This window comes from Notothenia coriiceps, unplaced genomic scaffold (assembly GCF_000735185.1).
Source record: "Notothenia coriiceps isolate Sejong01 unplaced genomic scaffold, NC01 NC01_scaffold00035942, whole genome shotgun sequence".
Lineage (NCBI taxonomy): Eukaryota > Metazoa > Chordata > Actinopteri > Perciformes > Nototheniidae > Notothenia > Notothenia coriiceps.
The window spans coordinates 36240-50525 of record NW_011368643.1 but is presented as its reverse complement, the minus strand read 5'-3'; the positions used below and the strand labels follow the sequence as shown (position 1 = coordinate 50525).

Here is a 14286-nt window from a genome sequence, read left to right as displayed (position 1 = left end):
GTGTGCCTTGGCAGTCTCTGATAGATGTTAAGGACTAACGTTTATAATAAATACATTTGTATTGATTTTAAGATATTTTCATAGTTCATACAATCTTTGGGATCATTTGTATTAATGTGGACCGGAGGGAGAGGGTGACGAGCATAAATTTCACTTTCCTTTTTTATTTCAATTACAACTTTGGTCATGAAGAATATGTTTCTCTGTTGTTCATAAAGCAAAGCAACAGCATCAGAGCACGGTGCAGAGTCTCTAAATGAGTCCGTCGTTCTTATTAAACAACATGTAGTCCGCTGTATAGAACACTGTAGTTTCCATAGTTTCCCCACAGCAGCAGACGCACATTTATGACGTCCGCTGGCGCATCATAAACACGTCGGATAGTGAAAGTGCAGACGGATTCTCTAAAGTACCGCAGTCTCTTCTCCTAAGTCCTTTTGAATTCTCCTATCCACTATCCCTTAACCCCGTGACGTTTCACTCAGATGTCAAGGGATAGACGATGGGGTAGACGTTAGGAGTTGATTTTTGGACTATTCGACTGAAACCTTGGCGTCTGATAGGGTGTTACAATACTACAAAACTAAAAGGGAAATTTCCTATCTTGAATTATTAAAGTATAAATAATCATCTGAGGTATTAAACTGCTCTTGGATACCTTTTATCCACCTATGAATCCATCTGATGTTATGCAGTTATAATATCATTGGTAGTGTGTTTGGGTTGGTTTCTAGCATTCATCAGGAAGCAATATAATTATTACATGTGTAGTTTCTAGGAAAAAAAACCTTCTGTAAATCATTATCTGGTAAGTGCCCAATATTGATAATGTAGATGAGTGTGACGTGGCTGTGTAAGACCACTGAGGGGTGTGACTTTTGAGGACATTTCCAAATGAGTGTGTCTCTACGTCTTTCCGAGGGCCTCAGTGGGCCCGCCCAACACCCCCTGCAGCAGATAAATCGTTATCACTCACACACAAGACTTCCCCTTTAACTCACGAGGCTGTTTACAAGAATCCCAGCCAATGAGAACGCCTTGTTAACACAGGTTAAGTAGGGTTGGTGCAATATAAGTTGACACAGGGCTTTCCATTGAATACACAATTATACGTAATAATAGTAATTAGGAGCTTTGCTGGAAAGTCTTGACATACAGTATACAAGCTTTTTAAAGAGTTGTATCTATTAAGTAAATGCCAGCCTATCTGTGAGTATACATTTGTGGCATTTACATAACATTTAGAATATTGTTTTTATTAGTGGATTTTGTGCTCTTTTATTAACTTTATAAAAAAAGAAATGTAATTACTTATCATAATAACTAAACATTTATTCAGATATGTCTACTTAAGCAATAGCTCACGACAAATTTAAATAGTTTTTATTAGTAAATAATGATGTTCAAAATAAAATAGTCCCTCCGTTGCCTTCTGCACAAAACATACTGCGAGTGCTGTTCAAATTCTCAACTCATGATTCATTTAGTTTGACAAGTGGCACAGCTCTTAAACTGCAGCCCTCGCCTTGCATTCTGAATTCCCACGAGTTAACCAGTTTTACGACAGCGGGATATCTGAGTTTAAATATTTACCCAGCACTTGATACATATCATCCCTCTCTTCTCTTTAAACTGCATCCTCTTACTGGAATTTTACACACATAATCAATGAGGTTGTAAAACGGGAGATATTTGATATGGAAGTCTTCCTTAAAAGGAGCTTTGTGTGATCTGTAGCTCACCCCAAGGGGAAAGCTCAGCGGACTCACCCTGCGCTTTGAACAGGATTACAATCTTAACTGAGACCAGCCGCTTGAAAATGACTGTGGCGGGGTTGAGGCTCAAACACAGATTTGATTACATCTTTCCAGGTAGTCAGGAGTGCTTTAGTGCATAGTTATTGAGTGACAAAAGGCCCCAGTTATCCCTGTCAACCTTCAAGATTTGTGTATCCAGCAACATAAAGCAGCAATGGAGCAGCACATGTTAAACCCCGCGAGACCATGCAGGTTTGTTTATCTCATTAGCTGAGGGGTTGATACAGAGTGAGGCAACACCTAACATGACTGGTTGTTACCAGGGAAAAGTGTCCGCCTGCCATTATCACCGGTGACTTTGTTTTCATAGAAATACATGGAGGCATATCATCGCGGCCCTTATCAACATACACAGCAGCCTGCAGCTTCTGTCACGTATTCACCATTTGATATGACAAGTACAATTTTTAACAGAAAAAAAAGGTATTTCTTTAAACAAGTGTTTGAAGTCGTGCAGCCTGCATTACCTTTTTCACAGATTAAATTCATGAAGCCGCATCTTACTCTGTTTTTGTCATTTTGCTCTAAAGTGAAAAAGGCAGCTCCTGCATTACTCCTAATATGTGTATTAGAGTAATTGAAGACAAGATTTCTATTTGTATTGGAAAAGCACTGCTGTGCGTTACGAGCAGAGGAGGTTTTTTAGCACAGTTTATCCATGATTAAGGACACTCAAATTAAGCTAACAGAGTGGAATATTTTATTTCAAATAATGAAGAGACGGGTTTAAACCAAGAATGCATATTTCTTTACACAGCAGCCAGGCACGGGAGAGCATGGAGCAATATGAATATTACAACTCATGCTCAGGAAACACGCGTGCCAGCTCTGCTGTGACATCAGACTTAGGAACTAACTAGTGAGAGGAAGTAAATTGTCACATTTTATAAAAAAAAACAATAATGTGGACGAACATTATGGCTTTTATGGCCATCAAATGCACAACAACATATCATATGAAAAGCAGAAAGTGATGGCACAGGGATAAAAAAAATCACCTAGGCTGATCCGATCAGATTTATCTTTAAAAGCAACAGCTGATGGGTCACAACAAGCAGTGAAAATACATTTTATAAACCAATAACATTACACAAAGGGAAGAGTGATGGAGGAGGAGGATGTCATTTCCAGGATAAACAGAATGATTCTGTTACTATTTCAGAAATACATTATAAGGACAAATATCAAAGGACATTTTGTTGACATCATGTGTAAGTGGAACAAACTGTTTCCGCATAGCGGCTAAATACAGTATCTAGATATAATCGTATTACCCACAGCATGCCGAGTCCTCCCAGAGTGCCTTTGCTTTAATAGTGGATACTATATTATTGCAGTGTGAGATCATATGCAGAACATTTAATAACTTAAGTTATCTGTAACGTGCCATGTAGTGTGAGGGCAATGTGTTAAACAGGAATTTGGACATTTGATACAGAGTTGTGATTGACAAGCTTTACACCAGTGCTGGTAGAAATACTCACATGTGTTGCTTAAGTAAAAGTATTAATACTACAGTGTAGAAATACTCTACTACAAGTCAAAGTTCTGGCACATTGTGACTTAAGTAAAAGTACAAAAGTATTAGCATCAAAAATATACCTGAAGTACCTAAACTAAGAGTACTCATTATGCAGAGTAGTCGTTTTCGGATATATTTTACATTGCTGAATTATATCACTTGAGATCCATTTATTTGAACGCAATTTCATTATGCAGCTGGTAAAGGTGTAGATAACTTTAATGCTTGTTATACTCTCAAGTATCTTACTGCATAGTAGTGGTACATTTGTGTATGATTAACATGAGCATGTACCCAGTAGCTAATTGTTAAAGGGACACTTTAATGCTCATTTCAGGTTCATATTTGTATTAAATGCCTCTACTGTGACATGTCTCCATGCTTTAATGTTCAAAAAGCTCTTTATTTTTCTCATACTGCCTGTGCTGCAGCGTCTCTTTTCACCCTCTGTCTGAAACCAGAGCCCAGTCTGCTCTGATTGGTTAGCTGGCCGGCTCAACTGCTTGACTCCCGCCCCTTGGCCTGTGTACAATGTGTTGGAGAGCTAGCTAATAGAAGCTCGAGTGTTACATGGTGATGTCATTATTTTACGGAAGCAAACAAATGAGTCCAATAGAGGTGTTTCAGGCAGGGGAGGCAAAGGAACTTTGGGATTTTAGCCTTTACAGAGTATTTATATGTACAAAAAACCACTAAAGGAGGGGAAAAACCCCAAAAAGCATAATAGGATCGCTTGAAATATATCTAGAGATGAATAAGTCAGTATATTTCACTACAAATTGTCATGCAGTTGAAGTATGAAGTGACACAAAAAGTGAAGTATCTCAATGAGTGCTTAAATACAATACTTAAGTATATGTACTTAGTTTCTTTCTACCACTGCTTTTCAACAAGCTGCTATTGTGTGGCAGGTTAAAGCCCTGTGTGATTTAAAAAGGCCCGAACACCAGGATAATAAGTGAAGCACGTCAGAGCATCCTGATGTTTGATGTTCTGCATATCATGGATTTCTTTCACATCAATGTGAATTGTCCCTGTTCAAATAAATGATTAAATGAAATTAAAAATGTTGTTTTCAGGACGGGCCGCTTTGCACTAATGCTTTTGTCCTGTGTTGTGAACCCTGTAATTCTGAGCTGTTCTCCGCAGTGTGATAATGGTGCCTCCGACCTCACACACCAACTTCCATAATGTACATAAGGTTAGCTTAAAGGGAGATCAGGCCTAAGAGAGCATGAAATAAGGATCAGGAAAAAGCAAAACATGATGGTAGGAATCTGCGAGAAACCTCCAACACTCGCTTTCCAGCCGGCTGATATCAGGTCACACTGCGGTGCACTTTTTACAGTAAATGGAAGCATCTGGGAACAAGGCAAACACTTAAGAACAGCATGACTAACATTTTAAGGCTTGAACAGATAAAAGAAGCAATAAAACCCTAATTATTTTTGCTGTATCTAGAGCAGCTCAACTCAATACTTTGTATAGGAATAATAATGTGCAAAGCAATTTTGTCACTGCACACTTTTACACTCTTGTGCCAGTTTGTTATACCTCCTGGAGCTAAACCAAATTCATTTTAATGACAAAATACCTCTTTATCATTTCAGAGGTGGTGCTTCTGAATAACATTGCATTATAGAGCTGTTGCCAGTATTATTCAAATGTAATCAACTTGTATTCAAAAATGATAATCATCATTTCTTAATGCTTCCCCCCTTGGACAGCCCAACTGAAAGACACAAAATACACTTGTAACAGATGACGGATTTATTTCTTTGTTAAACTTATTTATCTTGATTCCATACTCCTAAATATGCGAGAGCTATGTCTGTGCGTGATTTACAAATGACCCAAAACCTTATTTGTGAATGTGAGATTTGAAAGAATGTGTAACATAATATCATTCCTTGAATCCTTTTCCATTAAATCATCTAAATTCCTCCTCTTAAAATCACTGAAACATACCACAGACTAGGGCTAAACGATTAATTGATTTTAAATCGAAATTGGAAATGATACAATTATCAAATCGCAAAGCCTGCGATTTGATTTAATTTTAGTTTTTTTCTTCTTGTGTGTCAGTCATCCACACCAATCAGAAGTGCTGTGCTCCACATGTACCAGTCATTGTTAACCAATCAGAAGTGGCCCATGATAGTAGGTGATAGACAGATTGATCCAATCACCTGCCAAGTATTTTTTAAATATTTTATTTTTTCCAAATGGCTTCCAATGGAGCTTTCCTAGATGGTTTGGTGAAACAAACCATCTGAGTCAGGTTAGTAATGCTCCATCACATGTTTCTATTACAGGGTGAATCTTAAACTGAAGCTTGACTTTAAAGCAACCCAACTATTGCTGACTTTGTCTGCTGACTTCTGTAATGTAGGTCTAACTTGTAAATAGGCGGGAAATCAAATTCAGATAAGTGACCTCCCTCAATTTGTGTCCGCCCGCGCACTTCGAGTTCGGAGACCGGTAAGTGAAACTTACCCCGCGCCGAACTTCGCGAGGTACGAAGGCGGGCTTGACGGGTAACACCCCTCGTTTTCGAAACGAGCGCAACGAGCGCAGGTTCTCTTCATCTCGTTGGACAAGATGAAAACTTGCGCAATACTGCCTTCGCAGCGGTTAGTTGAGGTATTACGGTCATCTTCGAGGATCGGTTATTTAGCGACGACACACAGCCCGTCCTCTAAGTACACTAAGCCAACAAACAGCTCGCAGTACTGTACGGCGGCCGTTCGAACGTTGCGGTGCGGTCGGCACACATTCGAGGCACTGTCACTTCTGGTACTCGCTCTTGGTGGTGAGAACATATTCAATCTTGTACAACATTAAGTCACGCATAGTAATTTATGCTATTGAATGGTCTACATTATCGTCCGACATGTCCTTTAATCCAGCATGAAAAAAGGGGGGTTCAGTGTGAGTTGTGACACAGGTTTCCAATGCACCATACGGCAAATTTTGTAATAGCAGAGTAAGTCCTATCGAAACCACAGTGAATAACAGACAATAAAACTCGACGGTCGTGGTAAAGGACAGGACGTCTCTGTACAAGGAGGCTGGTTTAGGCGAAAAAAGAGATTGTCAAGGTTAGCGGCAGCAGCGAAGCCCCAATAGTCACAACCTGCAAAGGAGTCGAGGGAGGTCGGAATCGTCCTGCGGTCATTCGAGGCCCCCTTGGTTGACGCGTCAAACGGAACAGTCATGAACTGTAATCTGTCATCAGTAGGAAGCAGGACGTTAGCACTTCGATTTATCTACCTGTCTTCTGTCCACTTATGGTGTATGACATATCTGTCGTAAGTTAGGTGATATTTCCGTTGTGTATAAAGAAGGACAGAATTAATAGACTAAGTTGAGTCTTTGCGTTTTAGATCTATGGTTTGATCTTAGGAAATAACAGTAGGGTATGCATCCACGAAAAGGCTCATATCCTGGCTATATCCAAGGCTTTTACACGCAACCGTGTCGGTTTTTTGACTTGATCTTGAATCAAGTACCTCTTTGGAAAAAAGTGGGGAAAAGTCAGGGACCGATCTCTCGTCCCTGAAAAGTACCCTCTTTTTTCCAAGGTAAAGACTCAACCGACCGCGCCTAACGTTGTTTCGGGTCATTTTGAGGGTTTTTCAAAACTACCTTCGGGCGGTAAAGTAAAACGACCGTAATCGCCTAATAACTTCGTAATCGTAATCGGAGCGTGGTGCCTCTCTCTTTATTGAATTACCGTTGGTGTTTTATTTTGTACCCTCACCACTTCTACTCCTCTACAGCCGTAATACCGCGTAAAAGCCTTCCGAAGTCATCTTGACGACCTGAGGGTCGTCGAGACTCGGTACAGTAACCTCAATACTGTAGTAGCACAAGGTACTGTTCCAAAAATATTAAACTCGATTGCTGCACAGGTCTTCTAGTTTCCAAGGTACCACTAGACGTCATTTAGTCACTCTCCTCTCGTAAAGGTAACAGACCTTACTCCCTATTTGGAGAATGTACTCTTTGGCAAAACCATACTTCTTGGCAATTGTCTATAGCCACTAAGTTTTCGCACTTCGTACAGTTCCTTGAACTCGGTAGACTTCACATGAAAAACACATGAAGCCCAATGTATTACACCTGGACAAACCGTCTATTTGATTTCCACCCACACCCGAGACACCACACCTTTCCACTCCGACTTGAATGTTACCCCAATTACCTCTGTACAACTTGCAAAAACAGTGAAGTACTGGAGTTCTCCGTAAAACAAATTGAAAAAAGGAATTTAAATAAAATCAAAAGAAAGTTTCAATGCTCTACAAAAGGATGCAAAGAGTACTATGTTAATACAGGAGTCCTTAATCCCAAACCCTTAATACCGTCCACACATTTCTGCTTTATACTTCCCGTTTTAATTTAGACAGGAGGGTGACATGTCGGCACCTGTAGTGCGGGAGGATTTTAGACTTCTACCGGAGAAATGGGTTCCCAGGGACTGTTAAAAATCTATAGAGATTTTCATACTTAGTCTAAATTTTCAACACAATTGCTTATTACCAGTCTTTCTACACAATTGTAAAAAATTTCAACCCTTACTCGACTTGGCAAAACTACCAAACTTGCCCTCAAAGACACTAACCTTACACCCTCTTCTTCACCGCGTTTTATGGGCCGTCTTATTACTTTCTTAAAAAACACGCAGTCGTATTGTCTATCAACCTTACGACATCAGTCGGTAAAGGTGATATAACTTGATGCAGGACTTTCGTCTCAGGTCCCGTTTATTACGTTTAAGAGAGGTTTTGCAGAGTTTACAGGTTTTGCTCTACGTAACACCCTGTACCATCCTCCCATTGGACGAAGACATTTCACCATACATTGGCATACTATTTGACATAATATAAGAACGTTCGGAGAACGTCCCGGTGCATTTTAAACTTCAGCCGCCGTGGCCCTAAAACCGCCTGGGCCCGGAACTCACACTGTGGGGACCATATCTGAGAAAAAACGTAAGAACAACTATACATGTTAAGTGGTCCAGTCCTAACGAAAGATGTAAATCAACATCGTCCACGTAACGGGTTCAAATAAGATATGAATTTACTAATTGTAATCTTGTCACAACAATGGCCAGTCGTGGATTACTTCTCATTATGTTAGAGATTAAAGCTATATACATGTGTGTTACTTTAGCGGGTGTTATGGTTGTAAGTTGTGCAGCCTCTACAGGATGGATGAAAATAATATTATTATCTATTATTGAGTTATTATTATATATCTATCTGTTATGTACCCTGAAAAATATCGCGAAAGGGATTACCGACGTTTCTGCGGAATGACGAAACATGATAAAATATTTGATAAAAAAATTGAAGTAACTCAATTCACTAAAGGGTTCCAATAGTTAATAACTGAGTTGAATGCTGAATCGCCACGGTCAACACCTAGGTATTTGTTTAATAAAAAGACACATGCTGGAAAGTGCGAGGTACTGGGACTTGTCGGTAAGGGTCAAAGATAGTCCTATTTCTTTCCAGGTAAAATAAGGGAAATAAATGAACAATAATGTATCTTCGGTAGACGTTCCGGTGGGAGTAGTAAAAAGACAAATACACGAGTTCGTCGCCTAAACTACATTTTTGTTTGGTGAGGTGATGAAGATGTGTCTTTCTGTATTAGTGGGTCCTTGAAGGTGTCTTTACACTGACGTTCTGTCCTCTCTCTTTTTTGCGTCAATTGTTATACGCAAGTTTAGTCTAGGGATCAGTCACAAATCCTTTATTGAGAAACAGTTTATACAGTTCTTATTCGTCACATCAGACACCATTCCCGGCACGTGCTTAAACCCCTTTATTAGATTTAACGCTAACAAGACTTCTATAACGCCTAACGCTAAACGTTATAAACCAAAATTTCGCTGGGGTTGCCTTCAAATAACATTTTACGCCGGTATTGATGCAGATCCTTCCAGCATAGTTGCACGAGGCAGGAGATCGTTGGGGCGCGTCCGGGTCAATGTTCACTTTCGATTTGAATGTANACATTAGTTTTTACAGAAGTGATCAAATAAAGTCAACATTTCAGTCTTTACTGAGCTGTGTGGGGTTTGTTCAACTTTTAAAAGATGTTTGAATGGTGAATCACCATTCAAACATCTTTTAAAAGTTGAACAAACCCCACACAGCTCAGTAAAGACTGAAATGTTGACTTTATTTGATCACTTCTGTAAAAACTAATGTTCATATTTCTCTTTTTGATTATAATATTGATGAACGTTCAAAACAAAGCACTTTGGCAACTTACCACATACGTTTTAAAATGCTTAATAAGCATCGTAACTTTCATGATATAACTTCTCCGTCATAATCGTTTGTTTCCGTTAGCGGCCGACCGTTGTGTGACGGTGTGACGGTGTGGGTCACAGAGTGACTGACTCCGCCACTGACAGCCGACACACACACACACACCACACACACACCAAACATTTCTTGCTCTCTTCCTAAAAATTAACCATGCATTATTGTGCGATTGTTAATTTGTTAAATGATTATGGGCCACGGGTTCAAAAGGGACGGTGTTGGTTCCTTGTGGTAGTGAGGACTGTGAAACTCGGAAGAATGTTGCAGAGAAGGCAACAGCTGGGACGTGGTCGGGGTTTTTGTTGCAGAGAAGGCAACAGCCAGAACACATCTACTCTGAATAGTGATGGACGGCCTTTGTCTTTTATTTTGTTTGTTTAAGGTGCGCTGTTTCGTTATTTTATTTTGATGCTGTTATTAAAGTGTTTTGGAGCTCAACCCAACCGACTAAGCCATTTTTTGAACGGACAATTGAACCCCGTCACACCTACCTACCTACTAAATGCTACCATTATTGTAATAATCGTACTTCCTAGTTCTATAGCAAAAGGAATTATACTACATTTATTTTTAAAGGATTAACAGTTTTTTTTAATAGTTTGTGTGTTTTTTGTTTCCTAAAACATTCCATTCCATGATGTACCAAATATACAATTAGTTAACAAATGCATAATTCTGTTCATGGTTCAAGGTAATGCAAAATAGAGTTAACCATCAGGCTTCTTACCAAACAAGGAAAGGACCCCACACAGCGCCCAGACCAGCAGAGAGAGCCCCACGCTGCCACTGTTTATCAGGACCCCCTTTGGAGCGATGAAGATCCCACTGCCCACCACCGTGCCGATGATGAAGCACACGGCAGGCAGCATGCCGATCTCTCTCCGAAGGTGCACCACCTCCTCTTCTGTCTTCTCTTTCTCATCATCCTCTTTCTTCACTTGTGTCACGTCCATTTCTCTTTGGATGTAGATCCCTCTCAAACTGACCACACTTTAGTTTCCCTAATTCTGATACACCCACATTGTATATCGTCCTGCAAACTGAAGTTCTTACCTCTATTTTTTCTCCTTAACAGGGTATTGTTGCTCAACAACCAAACAGCAGCAGAATCTTAACTGCTTCCACCAGCAACAGTCCTGTTTGGGTATCCAGCTCCTGGACACACATTGGCAGCAGTAGCAGTAGCGAGAGGCAACACTGGCCTCATGTCCCCCTCTTCCCCCAAACTACCCCACATGATTTTCTCCCCTTATTGGCCCTAAACCCAACCGCCCAGTCTGAGCGGGGAACAAAGCCAGCACTCTTGCAAGCTTCAGTCAGTTAATCACCACAGTGTATTGTACTGCTGGTATGTGTGCTGTGCTCTTATATGTGTGTACAGCTTGATGGAGGCCTCTAGGGGAAAAGGGTGAGGGTGGTGTAGAGGCAGCTGGATACTCTGCAGGGGGGCTTCTTTCAACAACAGCATTCATCTTGTCCCCTGATGGCTCTGGTTTACAAGTGGTTTGATGTTAAGATTAGAGTCTTTTCCACAGCTTTCATACACATGCGGCTTTGGCTAAATCTAAGATATGTCTGCAATATTTCTACCAAGATGAAAAAGCTCTCTATACTGAGGCCACTATTAGCTTGTTTTCCCCGTTTCCACTCGAGAGACCACAGCATGGATGTCAGTTTTACTTTATCAACGATGTTGTGTTTGTTAAAATTCCTCCACACCCAGCACGCACAAAGGGGTTCATCTGGTTACAGTTTATCAAGTGAGACCAATTGAATCAGACCAGATGTGAGATTGGAGAGATCATTTTGATTTATTAAACAAATAAAACCAAAAGTTGATGTAGAATATACTGCAGGACTTTTTTTATGGCACTCATGTGTCAGGATCATGTGATGTTTGATGTTAAAAGGTCAAGAAGCAGAGTCATGCAGAAAGGGGGATGTTTGTGGGAATGTTTGTGGGAATGTCCTGCTGCTAAAGCCAATAAACACGTAACATTCATCAAGTAATACTGAGTTTTAAACTCTAATACAGGACATTCACACCAAGCCTATACAGTTGACAACAGTTACTAATGATGCTTTTTAATATCCTGCACATTGCACCCAATAAAAGATGCATAAGATGTATACTGAGAGGTCATCTTCATTGTAGTACTCTAGCAACACAAGGGAAGTTGTTGCATCTATATATAAAATCTGTTATTGACATCTATCTCCTGCATACATCATGATGTATGTTTAAAAACTGTACTAGTTAGATATTACTCAACGAGAAAATTGGAATTCAGATGATTTTAATATTTGGATTTGTATTAAAACATAGGAAAAGTGTTGCCATTCATTGGAGATTTACAATTGTGACAATATTCTTATGATATAATGAATAATACAATCAAAAACAATCAACAGTCTTGAATTCAACCTAATTTGTTTGCAAGAACATTGTATTGCACAAACTACATAATATTATTGAAGATCTATACTAATACATCTCACTTTGACCAGCAGATGGAACTAAACTTCCTACCTACAGGAATACATTGACTCTGAATAGGCTGCACCCGGTTTTCCTTCCAGAAGATGGCGACCTAATCCCTCACCAGATATTAATGATCTCTCACAGTTACTTATTCTCTATCTGTCCCAGGTAAGGCCCTGGGGAATCTTGAGTATCACACTGGGAAATCCCAGGGCAGGTCTGAATTTAGCCCCTCTTTGAGTGGGTAACCCTGCCATAGGCTCACACATCAGCCCCAGGAGATGTGAGCCCAACTCCCCTTCTGTTTTCCAGCTGACCTCCCAAGATCCCTGCCTAGTCAAGGGGATCTTCCCTCACAACTGTTTATCCCATAGGATATAGGATTTAAAAGCACACAAAGGCTTCACAGTAACGTTAGGGACATTTACATTTTGATTTGATGGGCTATGAATTCCCTCAGGAGAAATCTAAAAAGGGAAAAGGTACGTGAAATTCCATATTAAGCACTAGGCAAATTTGACCTTGCTTTTCATACAATAAAATATGAACAACAGCTGAAATTTGAACACATGGCTCTTTGATTAGGTTCGGAATCTATGATAGAATCCAATGTAATCATCATCTTCTTATGGAGTGTTACGTTCCCTATTGGGCTAGGGGAACCAAAGGGAAATAACACGACCAGATTGGTATTGGTATAATTATAAGTGGTTTTAATGCACAACAGGTGAACCAAATTGCAGGCAAACAGCCTGAAACAAACAAAAGAGCCAAAAACACCGGTTTAAATAACAAACAATAGAGGCCACAAAGGCGCAAGTTCAAATGGGCAACCAAACTAAGGGAGGACTCTAAAAGGTGAGTCTAAAGACATACCGGGAAAATAAATACTAATATACTAAATAAAGAACGAAACAAAACCTCACTTTAAAAGTGGTACAACTAACCAAAGAATCTATACCAAACACAGCTAAACTAAAGGCAACCGACACATAATCCTAAACTACTCTAAACACTAACTAAGCTACTCTACACTCTAACTAATCACACAAATTTAACCCCAGAACAAAGAGCAAGTAGCGAGAGGCATCTGTCCACATACAGAGCCTCCAGAATGATGATTGTCCCCAAGCTTTGTAATAATCTCCAGCAGGTGTGCGCCGGCTGTGCGCTGCGATTGGAGTGCGTCGGGCCCGGCGTGCTCCAATCGCAATCTTCAGGGGCGGACCAGGAGATGGCAGCCAATGCCGGGAGGGCAACCGCACAGCTCATTTAGATAGAACACACACAGCTGAAAACACTCAGACGACCAGGAAGGCAGCAGCCGTAACACTCCCCCCCTTAAGACACAAACCCACAGGTTTTGTGAAACTCTACGACACCGTACTGGAGTTCTCCTCGCTAAGGGGCTGTAGGGTTCTTATAAACGACTTTGACTTTGTCAAACATTTTCTCCTACCAGGTTAAGGAGGACTGGTAACACGTCCAGACTATACGTTGATATCCTTTGAAACCACTCCAATAACGACGGTTTCCTCCCATTGGGTCAATAATTTAGGTTCCCAAGTGTAAAGGTAGGACGTGACACTAACAAATCATACCATATAGATATAGCTGGTAATCTTGGACATAACAAACTTACACGCAAACGAATCTGTGACATCAAACATGATAACATCACTAATCTACTGTCACAGTACGGTTAAAATAGCGTCGCGCAATACGTCTTAGCAATCAAGTTCGATGCGATGATCGATAGACCTTGTACAAATGTTTCCCCCACGAAACTACTGTCGTCGACCAAACTGTTACACGACGTGATATTCACTTCTATCGTCACTTAGTATATAGAGATGTGTCCTGATTTCATACGATGTTTTTCTCTAAGTATTAACTGCCACTTCGATACCTTAGTTACATAAATCATATATATTGCACATTGTAACCCCCCACCTAAAGGGTAGGGATCCGTCCCCCCAGGCCTCACCTAAGAGGGGTCCTTCTACAAAATTGTAAAATCTTTACGAAGTTAGACCGTGAACTCGTGGATAATGATCTCTGACGTAGACCATGTGAGACTCTCTGGGTATACTCCTTTACTCTTCTAGACAAGACGGC

The 14286-nt window shown here is 40.3% G+C and overlaps 1 long non-coding RNA gene and 1 pseudogene across 1 annotated transcript in view; both read right to left on the bottom strand.

Annotated features, from left to right (window-relative positions):
- Nucleotides 1-10384: 10384 nt before the first annotated feature.
- Nucleotides 10385-11703, bottom strand: LOC104963279 (cystine/glutamate transporter pseudogene; annotated as a pseudogene).
- Nucleotides 11704-13193: 1490 nt separating this feature from the next.
- LOC104963278 (uncharacterized) overlaps nt 13194-14286 on the bottom strand; it is a 13277-nt gene continuing 12184 nt past the window's right edge. The window contains exon 3 of the long non-coding RNA XR_800301.1: nt 13194-13500. This is a non-coding gene — a long non-coding RNA (uncharacterized lncRNA). The remainder of the gene's footprint in view (nt 13501-14286) is intronic.